This window comes from Petaurus breviceps, unplaced genomic scaffold (assembly GCF_028583685.1).
Source record: "Petaurus breviceps papuanus isolate PSGF00001 unplaced genomic scaffold, PetGlider_PUasm1.0 38, whole genome shotgun sequence".
In the NCBI taxonomy this organism is placed as follows: domain Eukaryota; kingdom Metazoa; phylum Chordata; class Mammalia; order Diprotodontia; family Petauridae; genus Petaurus; species Petaurus breviceps.
The window spans coordinates 95,994,513-96,016,536 of record NW_027186304.1 but is presented as its reverse complement, the minus strand read 5'-3'; the positions used below and the strand labels follow the sequence as shown (position 1 = coordinate 96,016,536).

The 22,024-nt window shown below is 39.4% G+C and overlaps 1 long non-coding RNA gene across 2 annotated transcripts in view; it reads right to left on the bottom strand.

Annotated features, from left to right (window-relative positions):
• LOC138170195 (uncharacterized) overlaps positions 1 to 20,531 on the bottom strand; it is a 64,388-nt gene extending 43,857 nt beyond the window's left edge. For both annotated transcript variants that reach the window (XR_011170563.1, XR_011170562.1), the window contains exons 1-3: positions 20,440 to 20,531; positions 17,070 to 17,205; positions 11,904 to 11,976 (exon numbers count right to left, since the gene is read on the bottom strand). This is a non-coding gene — a long non-coding RNA (uncharacterized lncRNA). The remainder of the gene's footprint in view (positions 1 to 11,903; positions 11,977 to 17,069; positions 17,206 to 20,439) is intronic.
• Between the last annotated feature and the right edge of the window lie 1,493 nt (positions 20,532 to 22,024).

The window sequence follows — 22,024 nt, the reverse complement described above, 5'->3', positions numbered from 1 at the left end:
TCACTACCACATTAGTCCCAGAATGGTGAATATTTTGGCCACAAAACTCTCAAAAAATCTGCAAAGTTATGGAGGGTTTGAGTTCTTTATCAGTGTGTGTATATAGGGGAGAGGGGCAGAGACTGGGGAAGCAGAGGAAAGGATGCCTAGAGCAATGAAATCATTGCCCCTTAAAAAGTAACAAAGTTGAAGTATTGTAAGAAAATGCATTTTCCACTAAAAAGATTTCTGTCAGTTTTTCCCTGTGTGGGCACTTTATCTATTAATGAGTCCCACAGATTCTATTCTAATTACTACCTCCCACATACAGTTATTGTAAGTAAGAAAAATGCTTTGTCAACTTTAAAGTGCTGTAGAAATGTTATTATTTTTATTGTATCACCAAAAATATAGCAACCTCAAATCACCTTCAAACATCTTACCTTTAAATCTGAAGCTGACTTGCAGCTTTGTTTCTTTAACTGTGTTTACTGATTAATGGAACATGTATTTGGCAGAACTGGATCAGTGAAACAATTGGTTATGGCATGTAGATGTGTCTAAACAGCGTATTTCTACATAATTGATATGATCAAGCAAGTCAGACTATAAGTAAGTTCTAAAGACAGCCAAAAGAACCAATTTGACCTTGTGTTGGCATAGTACTTTTCAAATGTGAAGACAGAACCCAAGTTTCACAGTGCTATATGAAGAGGTATTGAAGGAATAGAGGAAGAGTTAGATGAGACATAATACCTGTCTTCAGATATTTGAAGGGTTATCATCTAGCTCACAGGATCATAGACTTAGAACTGAAAGGGACCTCAGAGACTACATAGCCTACCTCTTAATTTTGCATGTGGGGAAACTGAGGCCCAGAAAGGTTAAATGACTTGCACTGAGTCACATAGGTTACAACTTTACCATGGCAGAAGTAGGATTCAAACCCAGATCTCCTGACTTCAAATCCAGTTTTATTTCCACTGTGCCACTAAACCTTTGGAAGAAAGATTAGGTGTGCTCTGCCTGGTTTCAGAGGGCACAACTAGACAATGGGTAGATGAAGAAATGAAGAAGGCAGTCAGGCAGGAAGGCAGGCAGACAGGAAGGAAGGAAGGAAAGAAGGAAGGAAGAAAGGAAGGAAGGAAGGAAGGAAGGAAGGAAGGAAGGAAGGAAGGAAGGAAGGAAAAAGGAAGTAAAGAAAGCTTTTTTCTAACTGTTACAATCATTTACTTAACCTGATCAGGGTCATGGTCAAACTAAACCTTCAGAGTATAAGGGAAATTTTTTTATATTGCAAGCTAATGGTGAAGAAAAATAAGATATTATATTCCAAAGTGATGGAAAATTGAAATGGTCTCTCCCACCTTATCAAATTGAAATCCTCTACTATTCTGAGATTCTTTTTTGCAAGAGCTTCACATTTTCCAATCATATTCTAGCTCCAATATCTCTCATTGCACAGACTGAAATTGGATGAAGAATTGAGGCCTGTTCAATGATTTGCCCCTAGGTCACAGAGCAGTAAGTTGAGATTCAAACTCAGATCCTCTGACTCTCAATCTAGCATTCTATCTGCTATACCATTGCCTCTGTTAGAATTGTCTCTCATCACTGGGTTATGACAGTTGGGCAGCCATGCCAACCCACAGATGCATGAACTCACTTTCAAGCTCCAGAGGAGCAAGAAAGAGGTTGTTTTTTTTTTATCTTCTTCTTGAGAAATCCTTCTGAAATAACCCCTTTGTAAAAACAGAATTCCCCAAAATAGGGACTAGTACTTGTGTCCATACCCTTGGATTCTGTTTTACTCACTCACTAGTCTTGTTCAACTCTCTTAAACTATGGGGTAACCTTTCTGTGGGTCTCTACTACAATCACCAGTCTATGAATGGCCCTTTCTCTTCCCTTAGTGCAACTGAGGAGATTTTTTTTTTTCCAGAGGACTTTCAGACCATTCAGGGAGAAAAGAGAAAAAGAAAACAAACTTAGAGAGTGCAGAATTGCTCCATTGCAAAGCATGAAAATCTTATTCCTCAAATATCTCTAAACTACCAGGACCAGTCAGCCACTTTCTGACCCAACTAGTCTTGCTCTCATTTCCATAATTCTTGGACCTGCCTCTGCTAATAATGGGTCAGTAACTAGCCATGTTATCATATAATCAGATAACTGAATATCTCTGAGGTTCAGTTTCCTCATCTGTAAAATGGGGGTAATACTTGTATTACTGATCTCACAAGGCTGTTGGAAGGAAAGCTCTTTATACAGCAAAACATGATATAAATATATAAATGCATTATTTACATTTAAAGTAGCCAGTGGTTTTTTTTTTCAATTAGTTCTACAAATTAATAAGGCAGAGTAGAAGCAGAATTGTAGGGACCTGTCCTGAGCTCTCCTGCTAAGCCTTTGATTCTTGCAAGTTACTTTGTCTCTCATGGATGAGTCTATTATCCCACGATCAAATGATTTCTATAGTCCCTTCCTACATTTAAAATTCAAAGATTCCTAATTTCTAACTATGGAGTAATTTAAGCAGGAAGAACAAACTCATTCATTCTCAGCAAATGCTAATTAACTTCAATCATAATTCAGAATGAAGACGATATTATAGGTCTATTCAAACAAGTTTGAAGTGGAAAAAAAACAATGAGAAATAAAGTAAACAGACGAGAACCCACCTAGCATTTTGATGTGCTCTTCATGGTTTGTAGCTATAGAACACTACCGTGTTTCCCCGATAATAAGACACTGTCTTATTATTTTTTTTGGACAGAAAAACACCAGAGGGCTTATTTTCAGGGGAGGGCTTATTTTAATGAACATTGACAGCAATTTTAATAAACAGGTAAATGTGAAAAAAAATGTACCTTTATTCAATAAGCAAATCACTGGGGAAGAACAGGATGACGTGCTCACTGCTGCAGCTCTGATTGCATGCAGCTTGGAGCGCGGCGTGCGTTTCACGGGTGGGGGGGATGGTGCATACAGAGGGTACCATAATGTAGCATGTAGCGCAAGGGATCACCTTCACTACAGTAGCAATCTCAATAGGGCTTATTTTCGGGGGAGGGCTTATTTTAGAGGAATCTTACACAGTAAGGGGAGGGCTTATTTTCGGGATAGGTCTTATTATCGGGGAAACACGGTAGTTCCTCAGTACTAGTCAGGAGTTAAGAAATTGACCTCATTAAGAAATTAGCAGCCTAAAATCAGGTTAGTGTGGTTGAGGGCAGAGGTAGGACAGGGCATCTGTGTGCACCAGTTCAGTACCAAAGTTTAGAAAACTTCCCATCCCCTCGTTTGTAAATTGCATCTTTAGTCTATGCCAGGGGTGGGACATGCGGCCATTTGTTCTGTAAAATTTGGATTCAGTCAAAAGGCTGCACTTAAGGATCTAGAAGGTCACATATGACTTTACGGCAGTTTCCCCAACCCTGGTCTATGCCATTCAACTACCAGGGCTCTGAACCTTCACCAAAATTCTCACAAAAACTTATCACAAAATAAATATCTACATGCCATGGAAAACGGAATTGTTGGCATTAAGACATACATATCTATAAAAAGTAATGTGATAAAACATCCTTTGGATTGCACATGCAGATAAACAAGTGGGCACATACATTCCTTTATATCTGATGTGGATTAGTCTACCTTGCCTATCTATTTCAAGCCCTGCCTGAGGGACCCAACAGTAGCAGTAAATCTCTTCTCCAAAGTGCCTAGAAATTCAAGGGGGTGAGAGAATTGGTATTTAGCAAGCCCCATCTACCTTCATTTTCTAAGTATTGGTTCCTTCACTATAATTTCAGTCTCTGTGCAATGAGCAGATATTGGAGCTGGAGTGTGATTGGAAAATGTGAAGCTCTTGCAAAAAAGAAATTTCAGAATAGCAGAGTATTTCAATTTGATAAGGTGGAAGACACCATTTCCATTTTCCATTCCTTTGGAACATAAGATCTTATTTTTCTCCACCATTGGCTTGCAACATGAAAAACTTCCCTTATACTTTGAAGGTTTAGTTTGACTGTGACCCTGAAGTAAGTCAGAGATTGTAACAGTTAAAAAAGAGAACTTTTCTTCTTCCCTTCTTTTTTCCTTCCTTTTTCCATTCTTCTTTCCTTTGTTTTTTTCCTTCCTCCCTCCCTTCCTTTCTTCCTTCCTACCTTTTTCCTTCCTTCATTCTTTCCGTTCCCCTTTTTTCTGCCTTTCTTCATTTTTTCCTTCTTGTATTTCTTCCCTCCTCTTTCTTTTTTTCCTTTCTTTTTTTTTAAATAAAATGAGTAAGTTGCCAGCTCTTTGAGTTCATCCGCTGAAGCATTTCAGATCATACCAGAACATGTCTCGACATTGCTAAGACATTAAGAAAGAATTTTCCAGGAGCCAGCTTCTATTGGGTCAAAGAATTAGCTAAGTCTTAAAGTAACTTTGTGTCAGCCTTTGCTTCTTACCTTATTTTCCCTTCTTTGTAATACTTGCTAAGAATGTGGTAATAGTTTAAAGGTTATTATTCCTTGCTCAGACTGTATAACAAGAAAAAAAAAGCCTCTGGGAAGCTATAAAAGTTGGAGTTTTAATGAGCAAGAAGGAATGGTAATGGCAGTGAAATTGACAGAGGTGCCCTTTAAAGGAAGCAGGTAGCAAATCTTTAATGCATTTGACTGGGTTACATCGGGTCCTTTCTTTGTATTACAGATCAGTGAGGAAAAGCAATGACAGTAATTAACAATGACTTTCTGGTTGAACTTTTCAGGCTGAAGGTCATTCCATGGAAGACATGGAAAAGCAAAAAGGAAAGTAATTATGCTGGTTTCATGGTCAGAATCCTAATTTTTTGAACCAGCTAAATAAGTGGTAGCTGACAGCTTTCCTTTAACAAATGCAAGTTGAACCAAGTTTCCCCAGGGTTGCAGACAGGATGTTTTCACAGAAAGTACCTTTGAGAAACAGATGAAATAAACAGCAGTTACTCTAACATTAAAATCTGTAGCAAATCAGTGCCTTGTCATCAGCTCTGATGGCCAAACTGGCAGAATTTCCCTGTCAGATCTCATTGGGGGTATATTAATTTTGGCACGCTGAACTGAGCAAAACTGCAAATCCAGTAGGAAATGAAAAAAGCATGGGCTGGATTATGTTTTACAGGTCTTGCAAGCCCCTAGATGTAATTTCCCTAACTCCGCTCTAGTTTCAATAGCAGTTTCTATGTTTTGCATGGTCATTGTTTCTTAGAAAATTTTCATTATATAGATTCACATACACAAAAGTTTAAATATTATTAATTTAACATGAGATCAAGTTGTCATGTGGTTTGCCAATCTTGAATACTCTCCAAGCTCCATATGCTGGCTTCTCTACACAGTTTTGCAAACTAGCCAATGGAAAGGACATTAAAAACTTGCCAACCAAAGAAACAAGGAAAACTCAGTGTCCATGGCAGTAGAGGAACTAACAAATATTGTAGAAAGTCTCCCAGGAGACTTTCTTCCTCTAGAAAGTCTTTCTTGTAGCAAGCCTTCCTTCCAGAACTTGTAAAGGGAAAGTCTCCTACAGCTATTTAGGTTAAATTTGACAAGCATTTATTACGTGCATACTATATGCTAGGCACCAGGCTAAGTGCTGGGGATACTAACACAAGGGAAAAGAATGATATCCTTCTGCCTTCAAAGTGCTTACAATCCAATGAGGGAAGCAGACGAAAGGACAACATAACTAGGAAGAGGGGTGATGGTGAAGGTGCCCACAAAGGTGAGGGGTTTCTGAAGACCAGAAACTCAGAAATACAGCAAGGATATGAAGGAGAGTTGGTTGGACTGGACCCTTCCAATAAATGGAGGTTCCAGTAGGAATGCATCCTTGGAAGAAGATGTTAGAGTGAGAAGGTTGCAGGGAAAATGAATATTCCAGGAGGAGACAGCACATAAGGCAAGACACTGAAAACACACACTATGGGTCCAATGCTATCCTAAGAACTGAGTATAAAACAAAATCAAAACAATCAAAACTCTTTTTTTTAAAAGCAATTGGGGTTAAGTAACTTGCTCAAGGTTACACAGCCAGTTATTATTTCTGGGTGTGGTGCTGAGTATCTGAGCCCGGATTTGATCCAGGTCATCCTGACACTGGAGCCAGTGCTACCTGGCCGCCAGTGTGCTACCTGGCCACCCCACAATCAAAACTCTAAAGGAGCTTTCATCCTACTGGGGAGGGAGAGATAAAAAAAAATTAGGGCATATTACTCATGCATTAAAGCCTCAGCATCTGTGATTATATTCTGTCACTACATGGAATGGTATAGGAAGCAACCCCTCCCTCCAACATATGTTTAATATAAATATGTAGGAAATAAATACAAAATCATTTCTAGAGTAAAACATCTGAAGGAATCAAGAGTCTCTTTTCTTAGGGGACCTGATGATGTAGCTATGGCTCATGTTTTCTTTTTCTCTATTTTTCTGATTCCATTTCCTTTGTTCCTCTCCTGGCATTCCGGACTTCTCTACCATTCTCCTCTGCTCTTGCTGTCCCCTCCTCCCACTGGTGAGTTCCTCCCTGAACCTCCATTTTGAGGAAGTGCCCAGGCCCACCATTTTTTTGTTGTTGTTGTTGAGTCATTTTCAGTTGTATCCAACTCTTTGTGACCCCATTTGGGGTTTACTTGGCAGAAATACTAGAGTTGTCTTCCATTTCCTTCTTCAGCTTATTTTACAGATGAGAAACTTGAGGCAAACAGGGTTAAGTGACTTGCCTAGGGTCACACTGCTAGTAAGTGTCTGAGGCCATCTTTGAGCTCAGGAATATGAATCCTCCTGACTCCAAGCCACCTAGCTACCAAGCATCCTCTCCCAGACCTGATCCTGACTCTTCAGAATTCTTTACCATAACTTCCCTCCCCCACTTTTCATCTTTCTTTTTCATATTGTCTTCCCCTGTTAGAATGTAAAATCTTGAGAGCAAGAATTGTCTGTCTTTGCTTTCATTTTTATCCCCAACTCTTAGACCATTACTTGACAATTGATAAGTACTTAATTAGTGCTTTTTAACTGGAATTACTATATTGGGCTCCAGTCTGTGTCAGACCTTCCTGAGACTTTTATTGAAGTTTTAAAACTAAATGTATGAAAAACATGCTATTTAACTAAAGTCTACACTGGAATAACACTGTCACCTATGGAGCTCATGTATAAGAGTCTGAGGAACTTAGTTACTAATGAGACCATGATACTTATGTTCCTTGGGCATTCCCACCCCACCATTTACATATCTACTGTATCACTGTGTTATTCCTAAAGCAAAAATTTTTCTCTCCTAACTAATATGTATAGCTAGTTAACATTTTTCATTTAATCAAATAATGTTATATGATTAATCCCTCTCCTCATTAATCAATATTTAGAGGGGTTTTTTTCTGAAATTATCATTGGTGTACAATCTGTCTTTTTGACAATCTCCTTTTTATCTTCAGGTAACCTAAACTACAACTGTCCAATTGGAGATTAGTAGAATGCAGTATTATGGGTCTATGAATGTCATTATGTGATGGGAATAATACTTGACTGAGTCAGAAGGCCTGACTTTGACTTTGTAACTATCCAGCTTTGGGATATTAGGAGAAGTTTTATAAAATAAAGGGATTAGATTAGATAGTCTGGGCCAGGGGTAGGGAACTTGCAGCTTCGAGGCTACATGTTTGGATCCAAACTTCATAGAACAAATATCCTTAATAAAAGGATTTGTTTTGTAAAACTTGGACTCAGTCAAAAGACTGCACCCAAGGACCTAGAAGGCCACATGTGGCCTCCAGACCACAGGTTCCCAACCTCTGCTAGGCCAACTCCAGGCTCAAGTTCTTAATATAAACTTTTCTAATATATTTTTGATAATTGCATTTCAATATAGTTAGTTTCCTTTGTTATCCTATGTATTTTTTCTTTGCATTTAAAAACATTATTTGGAGTCCATCGACTTCACCAGATTGCCAAAGGGATCTATGATCCCCAAAAGATTAGGAACCTCTAGTCTAGATATTCTTTCCTAATTCTAACATTCTTATTCTAAATATTAACTACTTCAAATGGATAAATGGTCTCAATGTGGGCATGCCCTCCAATGGTACAGATCAAAAGCTTCTACAAATCCTTTGCAGAGGATCTATATAATGTACTGAAGGCCTTCTTTAACTCTTAAAATGTGGTGGCTCCAGTACAGTAGTAGTCAGGCTATGTCTGTTATTCCTTGCTAATCTCCTTTCCTAATTTCTTACTAAACAAAAATTTACACCACTTCTACACAAGTCATCTTTGGTAACGTGCTATCTCTTTTTGTTGTTTTTTTAATTTTGTTTATGTCCTTCTTATATCCCTAATGAGTTTGCTACTTCCTATTGCTTATCTTGATTCAGTATACAGTTGAAATAATTTTTTTGTTTTGGGGTTTATTTTTGTTTTTTGGAGGGGGGGGAAGGGAGGGAAATTGGGGTTAAGTGATTTGCCCAAGGTCACACAGCTAATAAATGTCAAGTGTTTGAGGCTGGATTTGAACTCAGGTCCTCCTGACTCCAGGGGGAGCTTTATTCACTGTGCCACCTAGCTGCCCCTAAATAATCATTTTGAAAAATTCTTCAACTTTTTTGAATTCTGTTCATATTTGCAGAAATCTATTATATTTCTTCTATCATTTTTAATTTCCTTTGCACTGAATATTTTATTTTACTTATCTTCTGGTTTCCATTGCTCTCTACCTGGGAAAATCCTCTTCTCTTTTCAACTTGAACTAATGTAATATATATATATATACACATATATATATATATGTATGTATGTATGTATTTTTTTTTAAAGCAATTGGGGTTAAGTAACTTGCTCAAGGTTACACGGCCAGGTGCTTCTTGGTGGGTGCTAAGTGTCTGAGCCCGGGATTCGATCCCCAGGTCATCCCGACACTGGGGCCGGTACTCTTACTCACTGAGCCACATGGCCACCCCTAATGTAATATTTACAATATATCTCAACTCAAACTTAAAATCACCCTTAAAGGGACATTGGAGAAGTGTTATCCTCTTAATTTAGCCAACAGTTGCTCTTAAGTCAGGCAGTCAACAAGCAATTAAGCTAACTATTATTGGACAGTGTTGAGTGCTGGGGATACAAGGAACAGCAAAAACATTCCCCACCCTACGAGAGCCTACATGGGGTGGGGAAGGAACAGCATGTAAATAATTACATAGGTACAAGATATATACAGAGTATAATTTAGAAAGCAATTCATTCGATTGAATCTAAGAGGTCCAAAGCTCAGCTGACTATCTGTCTTCGAGCACTATGGATCAGTTCAACTATCTATTTAATCACCAAGATGTTGTGTGGGGCAAACAGAACAGAGCTCATAGGAAAGCAGCTCAAGTTGACTCTGTGATCGTGGTAAACCAGCCCAGCAAGTTCTTTACTCACCAGAGTGCTGTGTTTTTCCATTACATTTTAGCATCTACTTATATTTAATGGCTATAAAACCTACTTTGCTATTTCTGATTTCCCCTTTCAGAACAAGCAGGGAAGGGTTAGTGTTCATCCTTCATTCTCAAAGAGGACCAATGACATCATGATGTTGGGGTCAAAGTACAGTGTGTTCAACTGTACCTGATCAGTCCAATATGAGCTTGGAAGGCTCTACCACAGGTCAGGCACAAACAGTCTGTTTGAACTTTGGGGATGGATGTCTTTATATTTGTACATCTCACGTTTCCTTTGTGCTGCCATGATTCTGCTTTGCTCATAGAGCACAGTGGCTTCTTTGAGGTGGTCATGCCATACTAGATGGTCCTGTATCACCATCTACCATGTGTCACAACTGATATGAAAGTTCTTCAGAATGACCTTGAAATGTTCTTGTAAGAAGTTAAAAAGGTAAGAAGTAGGGAAGCATAATCAAGAATTAACAAGTACTAAGACTTTGGTGTTACTCTCTATATCTCGGTTACCAGACCTGAGAAAATTGCTGTAACTACATCTTTTTCATAGGAGTAGAATAAGAGACTTTGGCAAATGCTTCCTGTATGTGCAATTTCATAATTGCTGTGGACTTGCCACTGGGAGGTATGTCCATACTAGGCAGCAATAATTTGTATAAGGAACTGCATTATGATGGTCAGTTCTTCTTCATTAAGTCGAGTGAAGCCAGAATTCATCTGTGTTGTTTTGACTACCTTCTGGTAGTCACTCTCTAGCCTCTGGCTTGTTTAATAGCAGATGCAGAATCTTAGTGAGATGGGAATGGCTCTGTCTGAACTGGGGGTGGGGTTTTAGTGTCCAACATTTCTGGGGTTGAGGTGCCCTGAATGTAGATTTGTGCAAGGGAAGGGAATATCTCAGATTGACAAGGAAGGGGATGGGAATGACTAGCTGCTTTCCAAAAGCTGGAGATTCAAAAATAAAAAGGCATAGATTTATAAAATAGGGTAACCCCATTTCTATAGAATTCTAAATCACTTTCCTCACAACAACTTTGTGATGTTATTATGAACCAAATGAATGTATTATTATCCACCTTTAACAGAGGCTGAATGGGTCAATGATTTGCCTGTGGTCACACACTGAGTTTCAGAGCTGGGGTTCCCACCCTGGTCTCTTGATTTACAGAATCTTACAAAAATACATCAGAGTTGGATGAAACCCCAGGAGACTTCCAGTCCAACCAGTAACTCAAAAAGAATCCCATATACAACACTCTCAGCAAGTGGGTAGTTTCCAAAGGAAGACTGCTAGTGACATGCAACTCACTTCTTCCAAAGGTAGTCCATTCCCATTTTTTATAGCTATACAATCTGTCCTTTAATCAAATTGAAGTCTGCCTTATTTCAATTTGTACCCATTTCTTAAAGATTTGGCATCTGGAGTCAATTAGAACAAGACTAACCCACAGTCCATATACTAGCCTTTAAAATATTTGAAGACTGCTATTGTGTTGACACTATCTTCTATTCTTCCATCTAACATCCTTCACTAGCTCCTTGTGTGGTATGATCTCTAGTTCTGTCAAAGTATTTATTTGCCTTTTCTGAATATGCACCAGCTCATCATTTCTGGTATAGTATGTAGTCCTAGGAAATGAAAATAGTATACCAAAATTCTGACTAGAGGAAAATCCAGTGGGGCCTTCATTTCCTTTTTTCTGGGCACTATACTTCTATTACTTCAACTGAAGATGTTAGTATTTTTTTGTCTGTTGCATTATACTATTGAATCACAATTGATCTTAAAGTCAAATAAAATTCCTAAGCATTTTTCACAAGAATTCATGTCTAGCCATACACTATTTCTGAAAAAAAAATTTTTTTAATCCAAATTTATAATGTAAACTCATAGCTCAGGGCCTTATAGAGGCCTTGGATTCACATGAATGGGATTCAGTCATGGGAGTCTGACCCCAAGAGGGTCATTTTCCTCTCTTTGCCCCACCTGAACTAATCTCTAGAAATACTATGATAAAATTTATGTCTAGGTTTTCTCAAATATAGGTGAAAAGGAGTCCAGATCCCATATAGGCACTTCTCAGGTGCCAACTGCACATCAGGCATGGAACAGCTTTATTTCATCCCATAGAAAATACCAAAAGATGCCAAAGCCTTTCTGGAGTACACAGAAAAATACAGAAACATAAAGCCCTGAAATAGCCCATCTGCTCCCCTGGAAAAGAATCAATGATTATTAGTGGTGGCTATTAAGACAAATTATTCTCATTCCAGTGAGTTCTTTCCCATAGAACCCTACAAAAGCTTCTTTCGACTTATAGCACGATCTGTATTTAAATTCCTTCCCACTGCTCTAGCCCCCTTCCCCTAAAGAGAAAGATACACTGGGCCTGCTGAGCAAGCAAATCCATTTTCACCAGATATTCACACCATCACTCTCTCAGTAACTCACTGAATTTCTTCTCCAAGTGGGCCCCTGCACTGGAACTCCGTGGGTTATTTCTCTTCTCACTCCAAGGACTGTCCTGTCTCAAGAAATCCACAGAGAAGCTGGGATTCATGAATGGTGTTTATAACTTTCTTTCAGGATAAGTGACTTACACTTTTTTTTCATAATAATCAAGATTTATTAATAAACCAAACTTCAATCTAAAAAGCTTTTGTGACATACCTACTACATGCAAGGTATTTTTCTATACCTTAGGGATTCAAAAATTAAAATAGTCTTTATCCTTGTGGAGCTTACATTCTCCTGGGAAAATGCCATATAGAGACAGATAAATATATTCATGATAAATTGGAAGGTGAAAGAGGAACACGTGTTATGCTTCTGCTGTAATTCAGTGTTGTACTGTTCTTGAGCAGAGGGGAAAGTAGAAATCCTCTCTCCCTTCTCACTACTTGATGAACTCTGGAAGAAGGGGCCAGGGAAAAGGAGAAGGGGTAGTCTTGAAGACAAAGACAGATAAACACAGGATGGAAAAATGACTGGACTTGGTTGCACAATTTGCCCAAAGAGATGAGTGATTGATTCTTAATCAGCCATTTATCAGAAGGCAGACCCATCTCTGCAACCCAATTAGTATGTCATCAATGGACATGCTCACATTTTATGAAGTGACTTCTCCAAATGGTGTATAAATTGTAAACTTATTAGGTTGAGGAGTTGAAAATTCTTCAAATTGATCAAAGACTGCCCTAATCATCCTTTGTTCTAATAGTTAGTTATCAGTACAGTCATTTTTCTATAGTGCCTGACTCTTCATGATCCCATTTGGGGTTTTCTTGGCAAAGATACTGGAATGCTTTGCCATTTCCTTTTCCAGCTCATTTTAGAGATGAGGAAACTGACACAAACAGGGTTAAGTTACTTGCCACATAGCTAGTAAGTATCTGAAGCCACATTTGAACTCAGGAACATGAGTCTCCCTGACTCTAGGTCCAATACTCTATCCACTATGTCACCTAGCTACCCCCTAATCGTTATATTTATCCCTATTAAATTTCATATAATTATATTCAGCTCATTATTTTAGCTTTTCAAAATATTTTGGATATTAATTTTTCCATTCATTGTGTCAGCCGTCCCTCCCATCTTCATACCATCAGTAAATTTGAGAAGCATACTATTTGTGACTTTTTCCCCGTGATGTCTAGAAAAGAGAATAGACTGGTTATATAAAAGGTGTATAGTTTATGATATGTAAGTTAACAGATCTATATATGCACACATATGCCATTCCCTGTAGATCTAGTTGGGATATACTTAAAATGAAAGCTTATGTTTTACCTTATCTTCTCTGACTGTCTGTCTCTGTCTCTCTGTCGCTGTGTTTGTCTCTGTGTCTGTCTCTGTCTGTCTCTCTCTGTCTGTCTCTGTCTCTCTCTGTCTGTCTCTGTCTCTCTCTCTCTGTCTGTCTCTGTCTCTGTCTCTCTCTCTGTCTGTCTCTGTCTCTGTCTCTCTCTCTCTCTCTGTCTGTCCATCTCTCTCTCTGTCTGTCTCTCTCTCTGTCTGTCTGTCTCTCTCTGTCTCTCTGTCTCTGTCTCTGTCTCTCTCTCTCTCCCTCTCTCTCTCTCTCTGTCTCTCTGTCTGTCTCTCTCTCCAGTTTCCTGACAGAAGACAGGGGAAATTTTAGGTGATGTAACAATAAAAGATATAAATAAAAATTTTTTTTTGGAAAAAAGAAAGAAAATCTAATGGAGTGCCAGGGCACCTGAAGGCTAATCCAAACCAAAAGTCTATTATTTCCCCAAGTCATTATTAAATCATGGATTTCAAGCTGGAAGGGGACTTAGAGGTCATCTGTCTTGGATAAAGGCCTAAGACCAGCCAAGCAGCTAACACAGAGAAGCAGCCAGTGGCAGAGTTGAAATCATGCCACCATTTCAATCTTCACCTGAAATTGTTGTGATTTAAAAATGTAATATCATAATTACCTGTGTTAGCAGTCTAAGTCCACAATTTGTAAGGGAAAAAGAGGAAATAATCATTGCAAGCATATAGGGATAGAGGTGGAAGGGACTTTAGAAGGCATCTAGTTTAACCTCCTTAATTTTATAGATGAGAAAATTGAGGCTAAAAAAGGAGACGTGATCTATCCAAAGTCACACAAGTAGTAAGTGACAAAGCCAGAATTTGGACACAAGGACTCTGACTCCACATTTAGCACTCTTTTTACTGAGTTGGTACTGTTCTGAAAACTATTTTAAATATCACTCAATCCTAGTCTCACACTTCTCAGCTTTTTAAATTCCAGTGGCTACAGATGACTAAGGGGAGAGGGGGCTGGCCTTCAAAAAGAGGCAGACCTATTTTCTTGTAATGTCTCTCTTTATATTTATTACAAGAAAATTTATCTGCCTCTTCTTGTTTTATTATTTTACTATGTTATGGAAATGCTTGTTTTATTTCTTAAATTAAAAATAAAAGAAAATTGGAGTGGCTAGGTGGCACAGTGAGTAGAGCACTGGCCCTGGAGTCAGGAGGACCTGAGTTCAAATCTGGCCTCAGACACTTATCACCAAAAAACAAAAATGAAAAAAGCCTAGCCATGTGACCTTGGGCAAGTCACTTAACCCCAATTGCCCTCCAAAAAATGAAAAAAGAAAAAAATTAAAAGAAAACAAAGAGGCAGACAAGCCAGAAATAGAGGGTCACTAATTTTTTGCTCCATTCAATTAAACAAATGTTGACAAATATTGGGATTATGCAAGGTATAGAAGTAAACATCTCAGGGTCTATCCTTATAGTTTGTATTCACACAAATAAAGAGAACATAACATGGGAAAAAAGAACACCAAACGTAGCTTACTGCCTAAAAACTCCAGTGGCTCCCTATTACCTTTAGGATGAAATATTACGTTCTCTCTCTGTTTGGCACACAACACTCTTCACAATGTGTCTTCTTCCCTATCATTTAAACTTTCTTATATGTCACTCATGTCCTGGTAGTCTGAGGTCCAGATCTACTTCATACATGATGCTTGTTATCTCTTCTCCAATGGCACTGGCCATTATTCTCCCTTCTCCCTTCTCCCTGCCAGGAGTTCTCTCTCCCTCCTTCCTCACTTTCACCTTAGAATCCCTTCTTTTCTTCAAGATTCTGTGCAATCATCCACTTTGTGACAGGTCTTTCCTATCTCTGCCTCCACCTCCCAACAACAGTTTCTGATGCCTTCTTCTCTAACGTTCCCACTTTGTATATGTCTGATAAATATGTATGAGACGATGTGTATATATCATAACTGATGATATGTAAGTTAGCACATGTACCATGCCATGTAGATCCAGGTGGGATATACTTAAGATAAAATATTTGTCTCATTCCTTACACATGGATCCACATCATTTTTGATCATTGAAGATTGATAATGTCATTGAAGGGACATCATGTGTGCATATGTATACATATGCACACACATAAGGAAGTATTTTACAGATATGTAGGCAATATACATGTGTACACATGCATGTATGTGTGTATGTGTGCATGCATACATGCAAACATATATTTATACTCCTTGAGGGCAGGGACTGTTTCATTTTTGTCTTTGCCTGCCTCCCTTCCCCCTCCCTCTCTCCCATGCTTAACAGAGTGTCTGGCACCTGATTTGAAAAGTAATCGTTTGATTTGAAAGTTATAGACAAGGTAGGGATATAGGGAGTAGATAGGGAGAAACCAATGTGGGCTTCAGGTCCAGGAAGGCTTTCTCAAGGAGAAAGAGCCCTTGGGTGTGTTTTAGGGCTCCTAGATTGACAAGCACCAATAATACTCTAGTCTGAATGACCCAGACAGCTCTTCAGCCTCACCTGAGAATGCTGGGTTCAGCACAGTGCAGAGGATGAGCAGGCCCTTTGACTTTTTGCTGTCCATCTCATACCTCACTGCCTAAAGGCTCCAGACCAGATACTGCCTCAGGCTCTTGGATATCGACTTGAAAGACCACTCAGTAGCTACCTGCTTTTAAAACAAGCCTGGTAGTGCGCGGCCCCGGAGTCAGGAGAACCTGAGTTTGGTTCCAGCCTCAGACACTTCACACACACACACACACACACACACACACACACACACACACACAAAACTAGCCGTGTAAAAGTTACTTAACCCAATTGCCCTCCAAAAAGGCAAAAACAAAAAACAAAAAAAAAAAAACAAAAAACAAGCTTGGTCTATGATTTCTGTCGGGGCAGGAATACAGGGGTCTCCAGACGTGATGCCACTGCCCAGGGATGTCATTGAGAGATCACATCACCTTTGGGGACCTCTGTGCTCCTGCCCTGGGGAGCCAGCTTTTGCCTTACAGAAACCATAGATCCAGGCTTGTTTTGGAAGCCGTTAGTTACTGAATAGTCTTTTAGCAGATATCAAGGAGTGGTGCCTGGAGTGGTAGCAGTGGAACCACCCGCCTCTTAAGAAGCACCCAGCGGAGCATACATATCAACAGGTATCAAGAGATGTCCAAGTGATTCAGATAGAACGACTGACGCCCATCAATCCAGGAGCCCTAGACAACACTCCAGGGCTCTACCTCCTGAGGAAGCCTTCCTGGACACTGGTCCACATTGGTCTCTCCCTACCTATTCCCTATCCTGTCTGAAGCCTTCAGAGACTGCCTTTAAAATCAGTCCTTGTTACCTCCGAACTCAAGAAGAAAATATACTGATCGCAGAAGAACTTCCTCTCGACTTCTAGATTCTTCACAGAAAGAAAGCTTCTGCTTGCTGCTGCTTCTGAACTGACCCATTCTCCCTGTTACCTGGCATCTTTTAGTTTAAGATAAATGTAATTAGCATCCAGTCCTGGTAATCACACCTCACAAGAGATTTTTAGGAGTTAAAGAAGGCCAGAGATCACAGAAATGAGTTGAGGGGACTGGATGCTAGATAAACACAAACTTAAACCATTAGGATTCCAGTTTGTGACATGGATGTTCATACTTAGGGTCTTGTTCTGCAAACACAGCCAGAAGCTCAGCTCAGATAGGCAAAATCACCATCACTGTGCATCAGGCTGCCCTATCCCAACCCATCCTCACCTCCCCCCCAGGGGCCATTCCCCTTATCAGGGTGACCTTCCTCCACCTGCTATTAGTTTATGTGAGGACGTTCAGTACATACCCTTATGCTGTCACGATGACCCGACCTTTTTCCCCATCTATAAAGGGAATTGAACTCCACATCTCTGAATGATGTCATCTTCCCAACTTGGCATCTCATGAGTGTAGTTTATCATCAAGGACAATCTTGCTGTGCACTTAGGAAAAGAAGATATTTAGAATTTGGTGGAATTTTCCACCCATGGAAATTGAATCAGTTCTGTCATTCTCTCCACTGTATATTGTTGTTTATTTCCTAATCTATCCACAACCCTTTTTAAGGACTTTGCCTTTCTTGGTGTTTGTATTTATGACATTTCCTTTGGTCACTTACAGGATTTGTGAAGAAAATGGAAATTGTCCTTGATCCTCTAAAATCTCTCTTCCCTCACATTGTTGTTTCTCTGGTCTATACAAAAATATTTCAGGATATCCCTTTCCCTCTTTTTCATATTCTCTTGTTCGAGTGCATAGAAGGCAGCTTCCTGCACTCTTTATTTGTGTGGCACTTGGTTTAGGTCACCCTCCTGGTCATTAATCATAATTCTTTGCTTATTCTTTATTCCAGGCAGTTCCTCCTTAGTTCTGGCTTTCTGCTGACCAGTGATGGCTCTACTCTTTGTTGATTTCATTTTAGTTCAGAGGTCAATCTTCATACACACTAGGGAGTTGTTCATGTCTAGTTTCAGTGATTTGGGGAAGTTTTCCTTCTTCTTTACTTGCCCTACTTGGCACTAAAAAAAATCTTACTTTTACCCTTTGCAGTCTCCAACTTCAGAGAAAATACAAAATGTTTCTCCTCTGAATGCCTCGATGGTGGGGTGGAGTGGGGTCCCTCCTTTGACTTTTAGAACAGAAATTTGGCTTCACTTAGTGCATGTGCCCTCCAACTCTTATACAGCAAAGCAAGCATATCCTTTGTATCAGACTGACTTTGGGCTCAAAGTTCACTCTAAAATCTCTAGACGAAGTTCAGTGAAATGATTGAGGAGATCCAGAAGGCTCAGGGTGGCTAAATGTTTGTGTGGGAGTGAGGATGCTAATTGAGAAGAAACTCAGTCATCTGGAAAATATAGCCCTGCCTTCTGACTCAAAGGGCTCTTAGAACAAGGTGGTTTGAAGATACCATACAAGCAATGCTTAAAACTTCTCAGAAGACTGACTCTCTTTTAGGCCACGGAAAATCATCTTGTAAAAGGTAGGGCTGTCTGGGGGTACCAACAGCCTATTTAAAAGTGGTATCTTATTTGACCACTTCTTCAGCATAACTCTCAATGTTAGAAGAACCATTGTTTTTTTGGTAGACTGGGGAGAGGGAGTAGGAGGTTGGTTTTGTTTTTTAACAGAAACAGTCTCAGAATAATAGAAAGTCAGATCTGGAAAGTGACTGTAGACCAGTGGTGTCAAACTCAAATAGAAACAGCAGTCACTAAGCCATAATTAAAGATCCCTTCAACCTACATATTGACACAGAAAACTACATTATCTTTGTTTTATGGTACTATTAGTACAATTACTAAATATTTAAAGTAGGACATGCTGCCTCCTACTAGAAGAGCTGCCTGTACTAGCTAAAGGTTTTGTTAAACATTTACCAGTTTTATTTTAATCTGGTTCAGCAGCACTCTGGAGTGTTGTGGGACCCACACATCTGTACCTGCATGTTTGACACCTGTGTTTAAGCCATTTAATTTGACCCTTCTCACATCACAGATGAGAAAACTGAGGCCCAGAGAAGAAAAGTGACTTTCCCAAAGGCACATGACTAGTAAGTGACAGAGACAGAACTCCCACGTTGAATCAGAGCTTGTTACCCACTATGTTACTCTGACTCTAACATTTGCCTTGGTGCCCCCGCCCCTGCCCTGCCAGCTATCTGATCCTGACCTGTCTCAATGGACACCACTCCTCCATCTGCTCTGACATCCTGCTGCTCACATGAGCCCACTGTGAGAGTCTAGGCAAATGGCATTAGGCAACTAAGGCTACTTTTAGAGTAGCTGATTATTTGCACGACTTATTTGTGTTTCCTCTATTTGGCAGCACCAGACATTGAAGAAATCCAGGCCTAGTCAAAAATCTAAATATCCCACACTTAACAGCCATCTTAATGTCTGTACTGCACAGCTTCAACCTCAGCCATTGTTCTAAGTCTCAGTTACCAACAGATGCTACTCTGTCCCATTACTCTTGCTCAAAGACTAAGTCCCAAGGTCTTTATCTTATCAAGTTTGTATCAGTTCAACTTATTCTGGGCAAGTTTATTTCACCAATAGTTATTCTTAGTCCTGGGAATTGGGTTTCGATTCTGCTTCTCCCGCTATATCTGTGCACACAGCATCAGCCAGTGACCAAGCCATTCATCGATTAGTGTAATTGTACAATCATAGGATAATAGATTTAGAGCCAGAATAAACTTTCAGAGAGCCAACTAATCTAATCCCTTCATTTTACAGATGAAGAAATTGAAGACCAGAGAAGTTAAGTGACCAAGGTCACACAGAGAATAAGTGGTAGAAGGAAGGTTAACTCCAAGGACCAGGTCCTCTGACTCAAAGGCAGCCCTTTTTTTTACTAGCAGGAGGCTCTTCTTAGCAATAGTGGACAAGGGGAAGGATCCAAGGAATAACTTACACAGTGAGACAACTACTCCTTGTATATTATACATATATACTACAACCTACTTACTAAGTATACAAGCAACATGGTATAGAGCATATAGACCATGGTTGAAGCCTCAAAAACCTAAGGTCAAGTTTCATCCCTGACACATAGTGGTGGTGCCAAGTCACTTTATGTCATTGAGCTCTAGGCATCTCCATAAGACAAAAATGTTGCAGAGAAGATGCCTCCCTGCATCTATAAAGGGGATTTCCTCATCTGGAGTTGCCTATGACAATGAAACCACAGGTCCAGTTGCTTCACCAAGTAAAGCATATGTGTGTATATTTACATATATACATGTATTCATATTGAACTAGCAAAGCTTAACACTACACTGAGATTTTTGGAACACATTGTGGGTATACACACATAAACACACACAAATGCCAACATACACATGTTCACCAAGAAAAATCTACTTGATTATGCTTGAGTCTCTCCTTCACTGACAACATATATTCCCAGTGTTCCCCAGAAAACTCTCATGTCCCCTCACATTCACACTTTCATCTAGGCTTCTCATGGACTCACACCCATTCAAAAGAGAATGAGATCCCTGTTCTAGAGAGGACTACTTGACTGACAGTAAAAGAGTATTGGATTTTGAGTCAGAAGACTTAGGTCTGCTACTGACCACTTGTGTTGCCTATGATATTATTGTCTAATACAGCTCCTGTTGGAGGACATATTTGTGGCTGTTAGGCTTGTAGGGAAAGACTACCTCCTACCTTAAGCAGCTGGTTTAAGGTAACACTCCCTCCTTGCCACCTTTCAGTACTCACCAAACCATTGATGAGACCAGAAGCACAAAGAGAGAGGCAGAGAGGGAAGGGGAGGGAAGAGGCTTGGGAACTAATTGTTCATCACTCTTACTAAACCACTGGGGAATGCCCAAGGCATCCTTTTGCAATCGTCAGAAACTTGCCCTCTTGCTCCAGATGAAGAACAAGGTGATCAGCATTTTGATGCAGTTATCAAACTCTACTTGTTAGGACTGATTCATTTCCCCTTGTCTGGACTCCAAAGACAATTTCAAAATATCTTTCCTTTATCTATCTTGTTTCAAGTCAACTTTTTACTCTAAGCTATTCATCTTACAGCATGTTCAGTCTAATTATTCCATTGGCACCTAGGAAGGAACAGACCCTAGAGTGTTTAAATGTATTTTTAAAAAAACACACCCAAACAACTCTAAAAATGTTATTTAGACTCATTTTTTATTTCTAATTTCATGCCAAATTGTTTCTTAGTATTCAAGTGGACCAAAAGGATATTAAGCATTTTTGATACCTTCTAAAATAGGATAAGGACTTCAAAATCATCTTATCCAAACCCTTCATTTTACAGATGAGGCTGAGGGAGAGCAAATCAAGGGAGTTGATCAAGGCAACTTTAGTAGTAATCATCAGGGGTGAGATTGAATCCAGTTTCCCTGACCAGTTAGATAGCTAGCTCTTTTTCACATCGATAAGAATATCTCAACCATGATATACTTCTACAATATGGCTTTGAGAGAAATATGAACTTTTGATGGATCTAAGAATTTAGTCACTGTACTAAGAATACTTTTTTCAGGATGGTAAAGCACCCCCATTTAATTATTTCTCTGAACCATAAGTTTGCTTCTCATATACATTCTCAAGCTTTTAATTAGTCACCTAATTATGATCTCTATCCTAATAACAGAGGAGTTCTTAGGGAAGCAAACAATCCATTATTGCATTTCTGCTGCATTTCATAGCCTCACATTAATATCCCTCCCTTTTACCTTTATAAGTCAAAGTCCATTGAGTAATGTGTACCTAAGGCAATAGTCATGTGACTTTCTCCATAAGAAGAAAACTATATAGAAAAACTATATTAAATATATATATATACACAGAGATGTAGCTGTATGTATGTATACTATACATGAAGTATACATACACACATACATATAATACTGAAGCACTGAAGGCAAAAATTACCATAATTATGAAGCCTTGTCCTTACAGAATGATGGGATCAAATTGCTTACTTCCCCCCCTCCCCAAATTTCAGAGTACACAGAGTCCCTGGAAAGGGTCATTTAAAGCTGCCTTGCATAAGCAATTAGAGAGAACCCCTCAACAGATTTATATGGAGCCAAGAGAAAGAGAGCAAAGATCAAAATGCTCCTCTGACCCAAAGAGCAGCTATTGGGGTATATTCTGGGATGGGTCACAGGCAGAACAGGCAAACCAATAATCATCATTTTCAGTATCATATAGGGGAACCTCTGTCCTACTGCTCCAACTTCTGGGTCAGCACCAGCAGCGACAGAAGTATTTCCTC